General features: G+C 46.8%; 1 long non-coding RNA gene across 1 annotated transcript; it reads right to left on the bottom strand.

Moving 5' to 3' along the window:
• Window positions 1-6,765: 6,765 nt before the first annotated feature.
• Window positions 6,766-13,352, bottom strand: LOC139046211 (uncharacterized). Its single transcript, XR_011505965.1, has 3 exons — window positions 13,162-13,352; window positions 7,557-7,770; window positions 6,766-7,200 (listed from the first exon to the last, which is right to left on the bottom strand). It is a non-coding gene; the product is annotated as an uncharacterized lncRNA (long non-coding RNA).
• Between the last annotated feature and the right edge of the window lie 225 nt (window positions 13,353-13,577).

Genomic DNA, 13,577 nt, shown 5'->3' with positions numbered 1-13,577 from the left:
CCGGCCTGGCTGTGGGGCTGAGGAACCAGTGGGGAGAAGCCGGTAGAGATTAGAGGTTAAGCCTGGCCTGTGGACTCAGATAGGACCGAGCTCCAGCTCCTATCTGCCCTTGCCAGTGGCACGACCTCGAGCAAATTAAGTCACTGCTCTGAGCTTCAATTTTCCTCATTGGCCAAATGGGTATACATCCGACTAGTACATTCCTCAAAGAGCTGCTGGGAGGATTAAGTGGGACGGCCAACATGACTAGTAAGCTGCCACGGCAGGGGAGTGCAGAGTGGGAGCAGGGGAGGCACCCCCATAGGACTGGCCCACAGGCTGAGCAGTACAGGGAGAAGCAAGAAGGCACTGATGAAGGGAGGGAAGGGGGACTATGCCCCACCTGAGACCAAAGAGTGTGCAGTCAGCCTCTTCCCCTCCCTGTGGGCATCATCACACATGCCTGGACCAGGCAGGAAGAAAGAAGGGACGTGGACCGGAATGGCTACAGCTTTCCTGACTCTTCAGCCCCTCTTTGCCCCAGTTGCCAACTCTGGCCCACACCTGAATATTATTCTGGTCTCATCTCTTCCTCAGCTAGACATGCACTTTTGTCCTCCTATAATCTCCCAAGAGTCAGCATCTGCATTTAGAAAAATAAGCCAAGAGTGACCATGTCCACTGTTTCTTATTTCCATTAACCGCTGCCCATTCAGCCTGGATATTTCCTATGACCCTACCCCTCCTAATAAAATTTATTGGGTCATGTTGATTTGAACTCTTAAGCATCTCTTGAACTCACCCATTTCTCTCCAACTCTCTCATCATCACTCTTGACCAAGCGACGGCCATCTCTTTTCTGCATGGATGATGCAAAGTCCTCCCAAACAGATGTGGTCTTTACTCGTCTGTTTGTCTCCGCTCTCCACCCCTCATCCACCAAAGCTGTCAGAGTGACCTTCCTAAGACACAAATCTGAGGATGTTACTCCCTGCTTCAAACTATTTGATGGTTTCCGTTGAGCTATGAGGAAGGACAAGTCCCTAACCTGACCCACAGTGTCCTCCATAGTTTGCTCCACCTGCCTTTCCGTGCTCAGCTGCCCTACTCTTTCTCTTACTCATTGAGCTTAGTGACCTGGGCCTTTTTTAAGCCCATCAATTGTGCCATGTTCCTCCCTGCCACAGGGCCTTTGCACAAGCCATGTCCTCTGCCAAGAAAATTCTTACTCCCCTTCTCCTCTTTCCCCTGTTAATTTTCTCTACTCATCCTTCAGATTTTAGTTCAGAGATCACTTTCTCATGGAATTCTCTTCTCCAGATTAGTTCAACTTTTCCTTCACATACGGCTCACATTAGCCTGTTGTCTGGCCACATGCCCAGCTGGGTGAGCAGTGTGGGATAGGTTGCGGAGAGACCAAGGAAAAGAACTGGAGTCAGTGAACGAGACATAGAGGTTCACTGGGAGTTGCTCACAGGGAGGTGGGGTGGTGGCTGGCTGGACAGCAACATGCGCCCACAACTGTGTGCAGGGAGGGGATCTCTTATATAGGCGGGGGACACAAAGGCTATATGCCTGCCAAGAGGCTGTCCCTGCTACAACCAGTGTTCCTAGGCGCAATAGCTCACATGGAGGGGCTCTATGCCCCTTTAAGATGTGATGTTCTTTAAGAGAGATAAGGTAAGATCCGGGCTGGCTAGGCCCTGGATTGTTGAAGATCCTAGCGGCTGGGTGTCCTGTCCAGAAGGGGGCCAGAAAGTCATGTGGTTGCAATGGGCTTGGGGGCTTTTGCTGAGCAAGCAAGGCCCAGGCCCTAACCTGTATTTTCCTTTCTAGCCTTTGCTCAGCATGTAATTACCTGTTCATGTATGTAGGCATTGTCTGCCTCCCTACCAGGCTGCAGGAACTGAGAAGGCAAGGATGTTTCTGCTTTGCTCACCATTTAGCCCAGCTGCTGGCTCTGTGTGGAACAAGGAAGGAGCTCAGTGAAGACGTAAGTGAATGCATGAGTCACCCTGGAGATGACGGCTTTTCCCATGTCCTTCCTGTGTTCCTGAGTAACTACCAGCTACCTTTGGTCACCTCCAGCCATTTTCAAGATCTCACATTTGCACACACGCTCATACACACTCACACCCCTTAGGAGCAGCCACTGTTCATGATGCTTTGGATTGAACTTTTCCTCTTCAGAGATTCACACGTTGGGACGAGAACAACCCACCGAGCTGTCCATGTAGTGGGAGGGAATCCATGAGAAATGAGGCTGGAAGTTTGCTTGAGGCTTTAAGTGCTTTCTCCTAGAGCTTGAGGAGTCTTGGGTGGTATTTAGCAGAAGAATAACATGACACAAGGTGTCTAAGATGCTCAGACTTCCACACAGAGCTTTGAGGCTGGAGCTCAATGCTCCTGTCCTGGCTGAGTCCATGCATGCCTGGGGAAGCTGAGGAAGGGGCCTGGGGGGCAACGAGTTAGCTGGGAGAGGCTCATCATCACATAAGTGGCAGAGCTGGGGCCAGCTCTCAGCATTTGAAGTCAGATGCCTCTTCAATTATCAACTAACTTGCCTCCCCTGTGACTTCTTAAACTGCCTCTCTCTTTATAGCACGTAAAACAGAAGAGGGAGGGAGGACGAGACTGTACATCACTGGAAGGACAGGGACGAAAGGTTCAGGGAGCTTTGAAATGTAGCTGGAAGGGAACTCATGGGCAAGGTTAGGTAGATGCACCAGGCAGGAGTGGGCCAGCATGGCCCCAGGCACAGAACCCATCCATTCTCTTCTGTGAATATGCTCCTTCTGGAACCCTGGAGGGCAGGGCACAGGCTTCTTGCTGTCCACAGTCTCCCTCAGCTGTGCCTTGGAGAGGACTCAGCTTCCAGTGGGCTCTTAGAGAAGGTGTTTGGCAGAGCCAACTTCGCTGTGACATTGACCAGTCCTCCGCATCCCTGGGCTCTGGTTCTCCCATCCTCAATAGAAGAGGGTGGGCCTCAGCACCTGCACCCACTGTCTTCCAGAGCATAATTCCTGGGGGCGAAGAGATGGCTCCTGGGATCCCTCCCTTGCTCTGAGGTTCACCAGGGCAGAGGAGCACTCATGGCTGCTAGTGTCAAGCCCTAAGTTCAAAGGCTAGCTGTGCTCCTTCCCAGCTGTGTGACCCTGAGCAAGCTTCGTAACCTCTCTCAACCAGGTTCTCTCTCTGTGAAAGAGGGAGAATAGCATCTTTGTCATCAGGTTATTTGAGGGTCAGCAAGGTAATGCATGTCACAAAATGTGCCAGCCCAGGGGAGCACTGAAAGAGTGTCTCTCTTTCTGCCTGGGAGGGGGTGCCCATTCCACAGACTTCTGGCTTCTGTGGGGTTTGTGGCAGCCCTGTGCTACCTCCTGCTTCGCTCAGCCAGCACACAGAACCTTGGAGAAGAAATGCCAGGTGCAGGTCCAGGCGCTGCCCACAGGTGGGGTGAAGAATTACTTAGGATCAGGCTGCTAGTGAGGACCCGCTGGCTATATGCTCAGGTGCTGACCCATGTCCACAGCTCCATGGACCCAGAGGGACCTCACCGCCTGAAACATGAAACTTTTTTTTGAAGCCCACCTGGAGGGCCTAGGGGCCCAGCTACAAAGGGAAGAGCTGGGGGAGAGACCATGTTCCAAGCGTTTGCCCACAAGCCTGGAAATGAGGGCTTTATGTAGGAATTAATGCTTAGAAAATTAGTTGGAACTTTCCCCTGGCAAGTGTGTGGCTCTCTGTCCGACACAGTTGAGGAGAAGGAAGAGTTCTAAGATCTGCAACCAGACTGGTCCCAAACTGGTGAAGTGACCCTGGGCTAGCAACCAGCCTCACTGACCCATTTCTACCATCTGCAGAATGGACACAGTCCTGGCACTGGTGACCTCCCAGGGCCATCACGAGAGCCAGGTAGAGTAAGACCGTGAATGCTCATCTCAAGCAGATAGAGAGAATTTGGAGGAGCAGCCTGGAGGCTCACATCCTGAGGGCTGACCTGCGGACTAGACACTGGGTGACGAGACCTGGATTTCAATCTCAGGGCTACCTCCTCCTGGCCACACGACACTAGATAAAGTATTGAATCTCCCAAAGTTATCTTTTCCTTATTTTTAAAAAGCAAAAAATGGATGATAATATCTACCCCAGAGAGGTATCCTGAGATTAACCCAGTCCAGCCAATGACAACACTTCACTCAGCAGCCATCACAGGTGCTTGGACAGGTCTGGACACAGGTGATCTGGACAAATGGGTGGGTGTCAGGTTAGGCAGGCAGGCACGCCAACACCCACCCACACCCACGCACACTCCTGAGCGCAACAGGGCGCCTGAGGGCTTAATGAGGAGACCAGACACAGACATGTCTGTTTGTCTTCTCTGAGGAGGGGTGTCTTTTCCCAAAATGGCCGGCAGGAGCCTTACACGGAGAACATAGCTGCTTTGGTGAAATTAGACCCTCTCTCTGTTCCTTGGGCCAGGCATGATTTAATGAAATCCTGTTTACCTCTGGCTGGAGCTGCAGTTTTCAAGATTTCCTTGAAAACACATCCCAGATGGCCCCGGGCGACTCACTTCCTGTACACCAGGAACACAGTGCACTTCCCTCTTGGGTGGGCTGGTCCCCATGGCTGGCAGATGGCTTAATTGACCACAGGAGCTCAGGGCTCTGGGACCTTCTCCCCATCTTTTCTGTCCCCTGTCTGTGCCATCAGCCCTGGCCCTGCAGAGCCCCTGGGGTGGTCCTGGGGCCAGGGAGAGGCCTGGCTGAGCAGCAGCCTTTGTGTGTAGGGAGGCTGGCCTCACGGGACCCTTCACCAGAACTTCGACCTGCCAGGAGCAGATGGGCAGTGTGTGTGGCAGGCCCAGCATGTCTCCCAGTCATGTGCCAGCAGCCTGCTTTCTGGGCCACTGCCCTGGGCAGATGGAGTTCCTATGCACTCAGCCTTAGCCCAGACAAACACCTTGGGGCTGCACCTTCCTCTCATCTCTGTGTCCTTTGCACACCCTACCTTGTGCTCCCAGGGCAGCCCACCTTGGTGCTGAGGCAGGATTTCTTGGCTGTCACCCTCCAATTTTACAAACGAGCAACGTGAGACACAGAGAAGATGAAAATGACTGGTCCATGATCATATAGCCAGAGAGAGAGGGAGAAAACACAGAAACAATTATATAGGATTGTAATTGGGGTTCAGTCTACTCTAGCATGAATCTTTTCAGGATATCAAAGGAATAGTGTAATTCCCAATTTTAGAGGTGAGGAAACTGAGGCCCGGTGATAGGAAGAGACATGTCTGAGGCTGTCAGGGGAAGAGTGAGGTCAGAGCAAAGGATTCTTTCCAGGCCCTAACTGCATTTCCCTGTTCATCACAGATCCAGCTCTGAATGGAGGCGGATGGAGTACTGGGTAGGGCTGGGGCCTTAGTGGTTGGGGTCAGGTGGCCCTTTCTGCACCTGTCAACTGAGTCTCAAATCTAGAGTGTTGATGCTCATCTCATCCTCCCCAACCCCCCCACAATGGGGCCACATATGTAAGGGCCTGGGAGAGTGAGGTCAGGCAAGAAGGGCTGGTCATCTGGGGCCTCTGAGTCCAGCCCTGGCACCAGCACTGCAGTGTGACCTGTACAATGGCCAGCACTGCCAGGAGAACTCCAGGTGCATGCAAAGTCCTGGCCTGGGCCCAGAGCTGCCTCAAGGAGAATTAATCCAGGCAGTGGCTGGGGTAATTCTCAAGGTCCAGAGCCCACCTGCAAGTCTGCTTTTGTGTTGCCAAGAAAAGCAGAGTTTGGATGTGATAGAGCAGGTGGCTGTTAGGAAGGTGGTCCCTGGAAGGGGCCACCCTTGATATCATTGGGTTCACCTTTATTACATGATTGGGATTCAGACTCTAAGGTGGACACTCTCTCCTCTTCTCTGCCAGTAGGACCTTGATTTTGTTCAGCAGCAGTAATGTGTCCAGCTAAATACTCACACCCACTTCCCATCCTCTTCTGTAGCAGTGATGGATGTCCATGGGACCAAACTCTGGCTAAGGAGCTGAAAGTCTCTGGGACAGCTTTTGCTTTCATGATAAAAATTGAGAGAAGAGGCAGGTTATACTGATTCTCTTTTTCCAGCCTGGACTGCAGATATGATGCCTGGAGTTGCAGCAGCCATCCTGTGATCAGGGGCAACAAGTGTTAGGGATCAACAAAAAGACTCCCAGAGATGTTAGCCCTGGTGTTGTTGAAGCACTGAAACACCAGCACTCATTTTTCTCCAGATGTCATATGAGAAAAGAAAAATCTTTTCTGTTGAAGTGACTACAAGTTAGACTTTCCATTACTTGGAGCCTGAAGTATTCTGAACTAATCCATACCCAGAGAATCCAAGTGAATTGGGAGGGAGATGAACGAGCTCAGGACCTTCTGCAGGGACAGGAGACCTGGGCCTCCATCCTGGCATCACCCCTTAAGCAGCTACATGGCCTACACAAGGGACTGCATGGCCGCATGAGAGTGCCTGTGTGGACCCTTTGCCTGTGATATCCTGCTCTGACTTCTCCCTGAGCATTCTCCTCCTTCTCCCTCAAAGCCACCTTAGATATCCTCTCTTCTCTCTGGGTTTCCCTGACCACCCCCAACTCTCTATGCTAGGGTATCATGTGGCCTGGATATTGCTCTAGTACTTTATGTATACCTTGTTTATAGCACTTTTGGGATTTGAGGATGCTAATTAATCATTTACATCTTTACTCCAAGTTTTTTTTTTTTTTAAAGATTTTATTTTATTTTTTTTTCCTTTTTCTCCCCAAAGCCCCCCAGTACATAGTTGTATATTCTTCCTTGTGGGTCCTTCTAGTTGTGGCATGTGGGACGCTGCCTCAGCGTGGTTTGATGAGCAGTGCCATGTCCGCACCCAGGATTCGAACCAATGAAACACTGGGCCTCCTGCAGCGGAGCGTGCAAACTGAACAACTCGGCCTCGGGGCCAGCCCCTTTACTCCAAGTTTTGACCAGTTGAGAAGTAGACACTGTAGCTCGATGGAAACCACACCCCAGCCTTAACACTGGCAGAGTCAGAGAATCTGAGTGGCACATGGGGGCCTGATGCCCTTGGTGTGCTCATCGCTACCTCATTCATTGACTCAGCGTGGGCTTGTTAAGGGTCCACTACATGGCAGACAGTGCTAGCCCCTGCAAATAGACAGGACAGTTCTTGTCCCTGGTGAAATTGGAATCCTGCAGAAAAAATAGTTTAAACAGATAATCGTAAATAAGCTTTAAGGATAAAAACACATCAAAAGACAGATTCCTAGTACTCTAAGAATACATAATAGGGACTAGCTAGCGAAAGGAATTCATTAATTTTTTTCATGTGTGTGTTTATTGAGGGCCAATGACATACAAACTCTGTTCTAGCCCTAAGATTACAGCAGGGAACAGGTCCCTATCTTCTGGTGGGGTAGAAAGCTAATAAATAATTACTTATACTGTTTGGCCAGGTATCGAACATAAGGCAGGATTCAGGGACTGAGGATGAAGGGAGGGCTTCTTTAGACAGGGGAGGGGTAGACACCTCCCAGAAGGAGACATACCTGAGGCATGGCTTCACTGAGGAAGTGACTTTAAGCTGAGATCCGGAGGATGCACAGAGACCAGCGAAGTGAAGAGGTAGGGAAGGTACTCACGGCAGAAGGCAAGTCGAGGGGCTTCAGTTGGCTTGTTCACTCACTAGAGCACAGATGAGAGGAGGGAGAGTCTCTTGTCAAGGCTGGAGTCGAGGCATGACCAGTCCATGGACGCAGGACACTGTAGGAAGTGTGGAGTATTTGGGGTGGCATATGAAAAGCACTGTGTGTCAGAGAAACATTCTAAATAGGGGTAGTGTGCTGTGATTTGTACTTTAAACAGTGATCCTGTGGTCATGAATTCCCATGGAAACTGAAATAATTCAGGGTGCTGGCATGGCTTGGATCAGAGAAAGACCAGACGCCTGGGGTCAAGGTCTTGAGATCTCATCACAGCTTGTCACTGCCCATCTGCCTTGCCCACCAGACTGTGCTATCAGCTTAGATGAGCAGTGACCAGGCCTCGTTCACCTTTGTGTTCCCAGGCGTGTGACTCACCACCAGGATCAAGGATAAGATAATCACTCTCAGAACTTCTGTTTCTTCTTTACATTCATTTATTTATTCATTCATGCATTCAGTATCAATTGATTGCTTCCTTAGTGCCTAGTATATATATGAGATACAGCTGTGAACCAAAGGGACAAACATTCTTGACCTCATGGAGTTTCAGTTCTAGTTGGGGGTGGGGGAGAGAAGGAAAAAGTATATAAGAAAAATAAATGTTAGTTAGATGGTGGTAATGTGGGGGAAAGTGAAGCAGGAGAGGAAGCAGCGAGCTCGCTGGTGAGAGCAGGGGGAGCTGCAGTCTCAAATAGGCTGGCCTGGGGCTCCCAGGAATGAGGCAAGGAACAAGCCACCGGGCTGGCTCCAGGAAGGGCAGTGGAGGTGGAGGGAAAAGAGGCACTTAGGTGACAATGTCACTCAGAAGAACTGCACTAAAGGGTGTGCTCAACAATTAAATGGAGACTGGGTTCGTAAAGGTGTGACACATAGCAGGTGTATGGCAACTGTCATATTCCCTTCCACTTTTCTCAATTTTTTTAGCAAAATGAAGCTTTATTTTATTTAAAGCCTTTTTTTGAAAAATACAAGCTGTTTTCCAAGGCAGTTAAAGAAATGTAATCAATTGCATGGTGTCAAGTGACAGATGGAAAAGGAAACCAAGACCCAACATAGATTAGACAGGCTGATGGGAAAATGTCACCGCTGGGAGGAAGCTAAACAATCATCTTCTCAGAGCTTCTTGTCATCACAAAGGCACCTGTTGTCCAGGGCAGGGAAGGGACTTGACCAAGGTCAGCCAGAGAATAAGCATTACAGTACACTCTCCCTTGTGGAGACATGAGAGTTGTCCTTATAGCAAAGAGCATGCAGATCCCGATGCCAAAATGCAGGAAGAGCACCCACAGACATATTCTGGAGTGGTACAGATCTGGGCTTGAATCCTGGGAAGAGGAAATGTTTGAGGTGGAGCAACTGGGACTATCATGCACGCCTGGTGGGAGTATAAAATGGTACAACTAGCTTTTCTCGGCAGTTTCTCATAAAACTAAACATACACCTATCTGATAACCCAGCATTTCCACTCTTAGGCATTTACCTAAGAAAAATAAATACACGTCTGCACAAATTCTAGTACAAATTTCTAGTTCAAAGAAACTTTATTCATAATAGCCCTAAACTGGAAAGCCCAAGTGTCCATCAACCTCAAAAAAAAAAAGAAAGAAAGAAACAATTGTGGTACATTCATACAATGGGATAATACTCAGCATAAAAAGGGACAGTCCATGGACACATACAAAATACGGATGAATAAAAAAAGTAATTGGAGCAAAAGAAACCACAAGAGATGAAAGCAGCAAAACTGGGGCATTAAAGGTGATCCAAGAACTCTGATAGCTACTTCTCCTGTTTTCTAACTGCCTAGAGCCTTGTGAACACCCTTGTTGTGTTTCATAAGTGTATTGCTTTATGAGTTCTGTCTTCCCGAAAAAGAGGTCAGAACACTTACTTACCCAGCCTCCTTTGCAGCTAGCACAAGCATGTGACCCCACTAGTCAGATGTACCTGCTGGAGAGTTGGATTTAGGGTGAGGAACTGGAGGAAAAAACTCAGCACAGAGTCTGTGTTTGGTGGTGCAGGTGAAAGCTAAGAGGCCTTAACAGGTCCTCAGAGCAGCAGTGATTCCACAGCTGCATTTAGGTATGGAAGTGGCGTAGTGCTGATAGCAATTATGATCATGGTGAATCTGAAATCCTGTTTTACCTAGCATGCAATGATGACGGGGCATCGGCAGCATGGCGGGTCCCTCATCAAACAATTTCTGGAGCAAAGTTCCAGGCAGTGTTTATGGGAGCTTAACCTGCAGACAGATCCTCTAAGCTTTGCAGTGTGTTCCTTAGCTCTCCAGTATGATTACCGTGGCCCAAAGTAAACTCCTCATTTCAGTAACCACCCGTCACCTTTTTATCCCACAATCTGCTACACTTGCAGCATTCTTCATCATGTTCAGTGGCGACTCCGTTCTTCAACTGGCTCAAGTTAAAAACCTGACTTGTTTTTTCTCTTATATGCAACATTCAATCTAGTAGAACACCCTGCTGGCCTGACCTTCAAAACAGAGCAGAATCCAGCCTCCCCATCCTTCTGAGTGTTGCCACCATGCTCCAAACCATGATTTTGTATCTGGATTTGAACAAATAATAGGCTAATTAACTTTTCTCCCTGCTTCCATCCATGTGTGCTATCCTCTAGTTTCAAAACTGCAGCCAGAATGATCCTCTCCAAAAATGTTAATCAGATCTTGTCATTCCTCCACTGGAAAGCCTTTGGTCCATTTCACACAGAGTGAACACTAAAATCTGCACAATGGTCCACATGGATGCAAAACTCCTAAACATATGATTAGACAACTGAATATAATGGTATATTTTTCAAAATGCCTCATGGTTAAGTAGGATTTATCCCAGAATTGCAAGGATTACCTATTCATGTGATTCAGCCTATTAGTGATAAAAAGGGGGAAAACCATCAACATGGTCAGTGCTGAATTATGAAGTTCAATACTAACTTATATTTTTTAAAAAGTACTTTACAAAAGTGAATAGATGAGAACATCCTTAATTTGACAAAGGCTATATAGCAAACATGTAGAGAAAACATCATACTTAGGAGAAATTCCCTTTCAGATCAGGAATATAACAAGCAGAGCAGCTGTCAATACTGTGCCACAGGATTCTAGACGTTCTCGTTAACACAGAAAGAAAAGAAAAACAGTGGTAAACAGAGGGAAAAGGAAGACACCTCTTCTCCATCATTTATAGATGATATGATAATTTGTATAGAAAACCCCAATCTGCAAACTCTAAGAACTAAAAGGAAAAATCAACAACTTTACTATGTACAAGATCAGTACATGAAAAGTAATAATGTTCTTCTACTTCCATTAAAAACAAGAAAATGTAATTTTAAAAAGATATAATTTACAATAGCAATGAGAACTACAAAGTAGTAATTAACCTACTAAACAATGTAGAAAACATTTATGGAGAAGATTTAAACTTGAGAAAATGAAATATAGTCCATGTTCATGAATGAGGCAACTTAACATTTATAAAGATGCTAGTTCTCCCCAAATTAATCTGCACAATTCAAAATAATTCCAATCAAAACCCCAACAAGATTTTACAGACAACTTAAACTGATTGCAAAAATTATATAAGAGAATGAATCTTAACAAATAATTAAGTCAATATTGACAGAGACCAAAGTTGGGAGTTTGGCTTACCAGACATCAAGGCTTATTACAAAGTCATGGTAGTTAAAATAGGTGGTACTGGTGTAAAAGAAAAAAAAAAGACAAATGTGATAATAAAAAAGTATACAGATCCAAGTACAGATGAGAACTTGGTATTGTCAAGGACTGTTCAGAGTCTAAGATTTTATGCTACCTGCAAGCTAACAAGTTAGCTGGCCACAATTTCATAGTTGTTGGCAAACCACATGAGCTCTCTGGATCAGAGACAAAGGGCACTTTACTGCTCACACCAATAGTAGTAGCCAGAGTATCAGCATTTCTGTTGGTTCCCAGAGTCCCAATTCCTATAGACCAACAGGAAGGGGTCTAGGAGATGCCTGCACACACGGTGGGTTAAGTAACAAGAGAGGAACTCCTAGCTTAAGAAACCCAAATCTTCATAAGGATCAATAAGCCTTCTTGTCCTTTGCCCCAGAGGGAGATGGTCTCTTTGTTATACTGGGCAGTAAACAAATCTGCTCTTTGCTCTGCATGGAGACATTGTCTCTATTTCTAAGGTTGTTTGCTATATAAACATCCTCAAAAAATTAATTGAAAACAAAATCTATCACAGCCTCTGATCACAAGATGTGCAGAAATGCAAGAGCCACATGAAGGATTGTCTCCCAACAGGTACGTGGCAGACTCAGCTTCACATCACGAGGAGACAGGATGAATTATGTAGTAAGTTATGTTAGCAATAGTAACATCCTGTGCAGAGAAAAATAAAGGTGAATCCTTATCTCATTCTCTCTACAAAAAATAAATTACAATGGTTTAAAGACCCAGGTATGAAAATTAAGACCAAGAACTAATATAAAAAAACGTAATTTTTTTTAACTTTGGAGTCATGAATTATTTCTTAATTAAGACCCCTAAAGCACAAACCATAAGGGAAAAAACAAATGGATTTATATCAGAATTGTGCTCATTAAAGTGCACCATTAAAAACCTTAACAGATGCATGACAATTTGGGAGAAGACCTTGGGAAAGTCTAAAACTAGCAAATGAGTAGTTAGTAGATTGTCCAAGTAATTTCTGCAAATCAGCAAGAAAAAGAAAAACAAACAGAAAAATGATCAAAGGATATGAACAGATAATTCAAAGGAGAACCCCAAATGCTAATAATTTTCTGAAGAGGTGGTCAAACTGTCAAGAAAGCACTGAAATGCACTTTAGGTGAGGTACCACTTTGTACCCTACCTGACTGGCAAACAGTAGAAAGTTAGAAAACATCAGCTCTTGGTGAGGAGGTGGGAAGATACACCCCGTCGTGTGCAGCTATAGGAATTATGTTGTGGTTGTTTGGGAGAGTCATACAGACACATTTAGTGAAATTAAGGTATTTGTACCCTATTGCCCTGCAATTCTGCTCCCAGGCATATATCTCAGAGAAAGCCTCGTACATGCCCACAAAGAAACATCTTCTTTGACTTTGCATGCCCACCTCTCTCTTACCCTCACTCATCCTACAAGATGCAGCTCATGCTTGATCCTCCAAAAGCCTTCTCCATTTCTGAGATTAATTCTGTGTCCTCCCTCCATGCTTCCATCCCACTCTTGGCTGCATTCTGTCTACACACTTATCACATTGTATATTTGCCGTTGCTTTAGGTGCCATCTGCATCTTCCATTAGGCTGGGAGTTCTCTTACAGCACTGACTCTTTTATTCATCCTGTGTCTACAGCACTAGCACTATTCCTGGCACAAAGCAAACATTCAGCTACATGGAATGAGTATATTTGTTAAAAGTAGAGCCTAGATCTGGTACCTGGTATTTGTAAGATGGAACTTCTTCCTGGTGCTCAGATTGCCCCTCAGTGCAGTTCTCTCCCGGTCTGACAAGGGCAGGGAGGGCTGCTTCAGTCTGGGGATTCCCGCGCATCAGCAGGAATTTCATGCACCCACTCCTGGTATATCCTTTCGGGGTGAGCCTGCTAATGGCCTGTGTGTTTTGAAGGAGAAGATGTCTGCCAGGCCCCGATGTGATACGCACTCAGCACAGCTGGTGTTTGTCAGCCACAGGCCTCTCCGTCTCACTAAGCTTCCAAACCTCCTATTTCCCCTTGTGTTCAAGAATGTGAGGCCTGGCTCCCTCTGGGCTCCAAAAATGTCTCAGGCTGGGTCCTGTGAAATCCTAACCTTTCCTCTTGCCTCTATTCCCTTGGCATCACCACCTTCATCATA

This window comes from Equus asinus, chromosome 2, assembly GCF_041296235.1.
Source record: "Equus asinus isolate D_3611 breed Donkey chromosome 2, EquAss-T2T_v2, whole genome shotgun sequence".
NCBI classification, from domain to species: domain Eukaryota; kingdom Metazoa; phylum Chordata; class Mammalia; order Perissodactyla; family Equidae; genus Equus; species Equus asinus.
Note: the sequence above shows the minus strand (reverse complement) of the source record. Positions and strands in the feature narration are given on the sequence as shown.